A 6133-nucleotide genomic window follows, 5' to 3' on the forward strand; every position below is an offset into this window, starting at 1 on the left:
TAGGTTTTGATTTGATTTGATCTTATAATATTGAGACTTTTCTATATTAGGTTAGGATTATATATACATGTTTTTAAAAATCAGTTAAATTCGAGTTTAAGATAAAAATCTTTGATTCAACTTGAGAAAATAATATTATATTCTTTTAAGGATAATCATAGTTATATCTCTATGCCCATCCTAAGAGTATGTGAAGCTGCTAAAGAAAGAGCTTAAATGAAAAATTTTAAAACAGTTCAGGTCAAACCTCAAACTAGTACATGGTATATAAAAATATGTAATAGTGGTACAAATACAAATATAAGAAAACTAAAACAAACACATGAACACAATTATCACCCATCTAGGAAGGTTAGTGAGACATTTTTCGAATACCCAAAACCTTACATGGTTTGAAAATTATTACAGTTTCCTATAGTTTTTTATTTATACTGCAATGGGCAGCAGCTGATGAGTGATGTCAAAAGGTGATGAGGCATGGGCTTGGTGTGGACTGGTGAGCATGTGAACGACTTCTCTCATGGTAGGCCTATCGGAGCTCTGATCTTCAACACACTTCATAGCTACTTTGAACAGATGGATGACACCCGCCGATGGATACTCTTTCAACCTGGGGTCCACGATTGCCAGCACTGAAGCAGGATCGGACGGCTGTGGGTGTTCTGATATTGTCTTCCTTACCCACCTTACAATGTCCACCCCATCTCCAAATTCCCCTACAGGTTTTCTTCCTGCTATTAGCTCCAGCAGCACAACACCAAAACTGTACACGTCGCTTTTCTCGTCCACCTTCAACGTGTAGGCATACTCTGTTTGCATATTTCATATCAAGTCAAAGAGCTGAAACAAAGTATCCAGAAGATTATGTTACGTTAAACGAAACAAAAAATGGGTGAATTCAAACCTGGAGCAATGTAGCCGTAGGAACCAGCAATGGCAGACATGCACTCCGAGGCGCCGGCATCTTGCAAAAACTTAGCCAACCCGAAATCAGCAACATGAGCTTCATAATTTTCATCAAGTAAAATATTGTTGGACTTCACATCCCTGTGTATAATCAGAGGCGAGCAGTCATGGTGAAGATAACACAGTCCCCTGGCAGACTCCATAGCAATGCTATACCTCCTCTCCCATTGCAGATTAGCACCCTTTGAACCGTGCAACATTTCTCCTAGGCTCCCATTATGCATGTAGTCGTACAACAACAGATTGGTGTCCTTGTTCGATACGTAACCCAACAGTCTTACGATATTCCGGTGCCTGATCTGACCCAGGGTTTGAATCTCCGCCGAGAACCCGTGGTCGCTTCTTCCGGTTCCACGACCCACTAATCTTTTAATTGCGACGTCAAGGCCGTCCGGCATGGAGCCGCGATAGACAATTCCAGCTCCACCTTTCCCTATAATGTTCTCTTCTTGCAAGCAATCCAGCACATCATCGGCTTTGAAATCTAGTTTTTGGAAAGCAGTGAGCTTCCATACTCGTGATTTCTCGAGTCTCTTCTTCCTCACTCTGTACACCGTGGCGACCATCATCAGCAAAGCTGTGATCACCGTAAGGATGGTGATAACAAGCTTTGTAGCAGTGAAAGATGCTGCATGGCCGTGACCGGAACCTTCAGCTTGGTTCACCAAAGATGGACAAGTAACCTGGTGCGGTAGGCATAGATTGGGGTTTCCGGTAAACGAGCTGCCGTTGAAGGCTAAAAATTGGCCACCGGTGGGTATGCTGCCACTGAAATTATTAAAAGAGAGATCAAGAGTCGTGAGACTTGTCATGTATAGGATTTCACCAGGGATTTGGCCGGTTAGCTGGTTTCGAGACAAATTGAGAATGCCCAAATCCATCAAATTCTTAATTCCTTTTGGAATTTCACCGGTGAGATTATTCTGACTGAAATCAATTGAAGTAAGTGAAACACACCGGGTGATTGAAGGAGGGATTTGACCAATAATATTGTTGTGACTGATGTCCATCGTTGAAAGTGAGTTGATATTAAAGATTTGCTCAGGAATTTCTCCAGTAAATCTGTTCATTCCAAGAGATAAAATGTGTAAAGAGCCCAAATTGCCAATCGCTGGAGGGATTCTACCAGTGATCCTATTGTTTGAAACTTTTAGCTGAGCAAACGAAGCACTAGACATCTGGGATGGAAGTTCTCCGGAGAAGTAATTGTCGTCAGACTCGAATACAGTCAGCAAGGGCAAGTTGAAAATCCCAGTTGGTAAGAGACTTGCAATCACCAAGTTCTTGAGGGAGTGGACCATAGAAGAAATTTTTCATCAGAACTAACAACTTCAGCCTCCCACCCTTACACAAATCCCGTGGAACCATCCCAGTGAGGTGATTAGAAGCAACGTCCAGCTTAAAAAGCTTCCCGTTACGGCCAAGATTCTCAGGTAATTTAAGAGTGAAGTTGTTTCCCCAGAGTTGAAGCACTTCGAGATGGGGAAAATCACCAACGAATGACGGGATTGGACCGTAGAGATTGTTTCTGAACAAGTTGATAAGTGTAATGTTTTGCAAGGCAGAGAAACTCTCGGGTATCTCCCCCGTTAACCCGTTACTGCAAAGATCAAGCGATTTCAAGCTGATTAAACCAGAGAGTTGAGGAGGAATATGGCCTGTAAGATTGTTCCGCTGAAGGAAAATTGTGTGCAGGTGCTTCAAATTGCCCAAACTCGCAGGAATCTCGCCGGTGAGGTTGCAGCCTACCATGTCGAGCAAATGAAGTTGACTCAATGATCCAAACTCAGGAGGAATTCCTCCATCATAGGTGTTGAAATATCCAAGATACAAGTGTTTCAGGTTCTTTAAACGACCTAAAGCTGCAGGGATTTTACCCTTTAAACCGTTGGCGTTTAGACCCAGGTATTCCAAGCTCTGGATGTCGGCGTACTTCTCCGGTATCTCTCCCGTGAAATAGTTGCCTCCGAGACATAGATGCTTTAGATTTTTCAGGTCCGCCACCTCAACTGGAAGATGACCCGTGAAGTTATTGTTGTAAACATCAAGAATCTCAAGCTGCGCCATGCCTGTAAGTATTTCACCAGGGAAATTGCCTCCGAAAACATTGTTGGAGATGTTTAATATCTTGAGAGAAGTCAAGTTTGCCATCTTCAACGGAATATATCCTGTAAGATTAGCCATTGATATTGTGAGGTTCACGAGCTTGTTCAAGAGCCCTATCTCCGGAGGAATGGTGCCAAAGAGAGGAGCAAAGGACACATTGAGAGCAACAACACGCAAATCCTCATCGCATTCAACGCCAGAGAAATGACAATGGGCAGATGGAGATGAAGAGGATCCCCAGTCGTGGAGACCTGAACCTTTGTGTCCAATCATGGAAGACTTGAGCTTCAACAGAACTTCAACATCACTGTAACCATTGATGCTAGTAGAAAATAGTAGAAGATTCATAGAAAAATAGAGTAAAACACTGTAAAAGCTTATCATGTCTCGGTATTCGACTGTTTCGCCTCCTCGGTGATTGAGAGAGATGAATGTAGCGTTAACTCTATGCAGTGCAACTCAATCCTGAGATGCTACGTTAAGTAGTAGAGTTGTGTTTAGAGTATAGATTGCATGGAACACCCTTCAATTTAGTATGCTCCAGGTTCCCACCGCACATTATAATATTTCACGATGGTGCCTTAACAACGATTCTGATACCAGAATCTTTATTGTTTTGTCTGTTCAACAAGACTCTATAAGTCAAAACTGACGTTAATTTTATCAGCTTATAGAGAAACCGTATAATTTCCTTGGATAAAATCATGAAACCAACCTCATTTAATCATGATTTTTACTCTTTTAGCTTTAGGGATCATCAAATATCAATGATTTATCCTATCCTTTTGGGAGACTCAAAAGAAGACTGGAGAAGGGCTTTTCTGGGCCCTGAGTAAAGTCTGTTTATGCCCTTTCCCGAAGAAAGAGTACTCTTTTCCCCTCTGACTTCTTCGTTGTTTTCTCTAACATGGATCGTCCCGACTCCAGGGATGGTCCCTTACCTGACCTCTTTTGTTTACCTGTTTATGACCAATGGTGGAAACTCTTGATCATCTTGGTCAAACGTTTATATTTTTATCTCAGCCAGTTGGACGTATCGATAATATTGAAAAGGTTATTTGAATCAAATCATGGACTTTGTAGTATATATTATTATTATTTTTTAATATATTTTGTTGTATATCTAAAAATCTTGGCTTAAAGTGACTTTTTGTTGGCTATCTTTATTCCGAGGATAAAAGCCATTTGAGAAAAAATGTTTCCTTGTAGATTACTACTTGTAAAAGTGAGCGCCGCACGAGCTGTGTTAAGGAAGACAAGCAATTATTCGGTTTATTTAGATCCACTCTAATAGCAGCAGCATAAATTCATATTCTGTCTTGTAAAAATACGGGGTTTTAGTGGAGAGTCGTCTGCTAAGAATATTAAGGGAGTGTTTTAGGGAATAAAGATACCAACTTTTAGAGCAAACAGAACCTATTTGGGTATTTAGGTTTGGCCAATTTCTTTTAGAAAATTCGAATAGCCCTCGTTCTCCATTCGTGCACGGTGAAATGGAGAATCCATCCAGAAGTATACCCTTAAAATATATTGGAGATGGAAGAAACAAAATGAACGATTGCCACTTGCAGTGCTTTAAAGGAGACACTGAGCTCCCACATTCCACTTTCCTTGAATAATATACTCTCAAAGTTTGTAATTCTGAAACTTTGTCCACCGGATCGAAATGAAATCTATGTTAGCATGTAATCTCCTATTTGACCCCAAAAAATAGCCGGGAAAAGAGTTGAGGTTCCTCGAGCTTTTTCTTACGTGCCCAAACCCGAAACCCCCATGCTCTGTATTAAGCCATTGTGAAAAGAAATCTGACCTACTATTCGACAGCTTTGAAGCATCTCCGCCAGAAAATTCAAGCTATAAAGAAATGTAATTATGCCTAATTTTACCTGTTTTAACAAAAGCAAAGTTAATGGCTTGTTTTTTCTTCAACAAGATTGGCATTGAGCATCGGTAGATGATTGGCTTGCAATCATTTCAACAAAACATAGTTCCATAATTCTTCAACGATACCGGTAGTGAAGAATATTTTTCAGCATTCGAAGAGACTGCAGCATTGGACAAAGGTCATATCTACAGCCCGCAGGATTTAAGATAAGGGCTGTCATAACTCACGAGTAGGATTTTCAACATGCATATATATAGATAGAGGGACTAGTCGTTTTTAAAAAAAATTAAATTCTAATATAACTTAAATATTATTTTTTTTAATTTTTATTGATAATTTATTTTTGTCTCTTAAAGTTTTATAAATTTATCATTTTAACATAAAATCTTATGTCTATATGTATATGCATAATAGAGTTGTTGAACATGATAGAGATTTGCAATGAAAATTAGAGTGACTGACATTAAGCATGAATTTAAAAAAAGTGAGGAGAAGTTTAATTAAAATATTACTATAATATAAAAAATAGTTTTCTCTGAAAAAACCTTAATTTTTTCTTATTAGTGTGCTACTCAGCTCTTTTTTTCGTTTTTGTTATTCAGCAACGACACTAACTTTCGACCGCTGGTATTTTTATTGCCTTTTTCTTTTCTATATTGTATATTTATTTTTCTTTTGTTTTTTTATTATTAATAAGTTTGTTTGTGTTACACGTTTTCACCTACCTTTATGACACATTTTCTTATGCTTTTGACATGTTTTTCGATTCTTTTATCGTATTTTCATTTATCTTTTCTAAAGATTGATTTGACGTCGACATGATTGATCAAGATGACGCTTATTTGATATCTTGTGATCTTCCCTGTTTTGGACCATCGAATTAGATTTGGATACCCGCTTTGTGCTCATGGATAACTTTTCATGTCGCTCGAGTTTGATTTGCGGTTTATCAGTGGTCTTTCAATAGTTTGATCCCCTTTTGTGGTTCATTTGCCGATGCTATCAGATCTGTTTGTATATATATATTTGTTCGAGTTTCTTGGTTAGATTTAATCTTTCCTTACATGATCTTTGTATGATTTTATTGTGATTGTAAACTTTTTATTATAGTACATGATATTTCCTATTTTAAATAAAATTAGTTGCTTTTTTATAATAATAATAATAAAAAAGAAG

The 6133-nt window shown here is 38.6% G+C and overlaps 1 pseudogene; it reads right to left on the reverse strand.

Moving 5' to 3' along the window:
• Positions 1–364: 364 nt before the first annotated feature.
• Positions 365–3542, reverse strand: LOC120194579 (annotated as a pseudogene).
• Positions 3543–6133: the final 2591 nt, after the last annotated feature.

The sequence above is a fragment of the Hibiscus syriacus genome, unplaced genomic scaffold (genome assembly GCF_006381635.1).
Source record: "Hibiscus syriacus cultivar Baekdansim isolate YM2019G1 unplaced genomic scaffold, ASM638163v2 tig00117000_pilon, whole genome shotgun sequence".
Taxonomy (NCBI): domain Eukaryota; kingdom Viridiplantae; phylum Streptophyta; class Magnoliopsida; order Malvales; family Malvaceae; genus Hibiscus; species Hibiscus syriacus.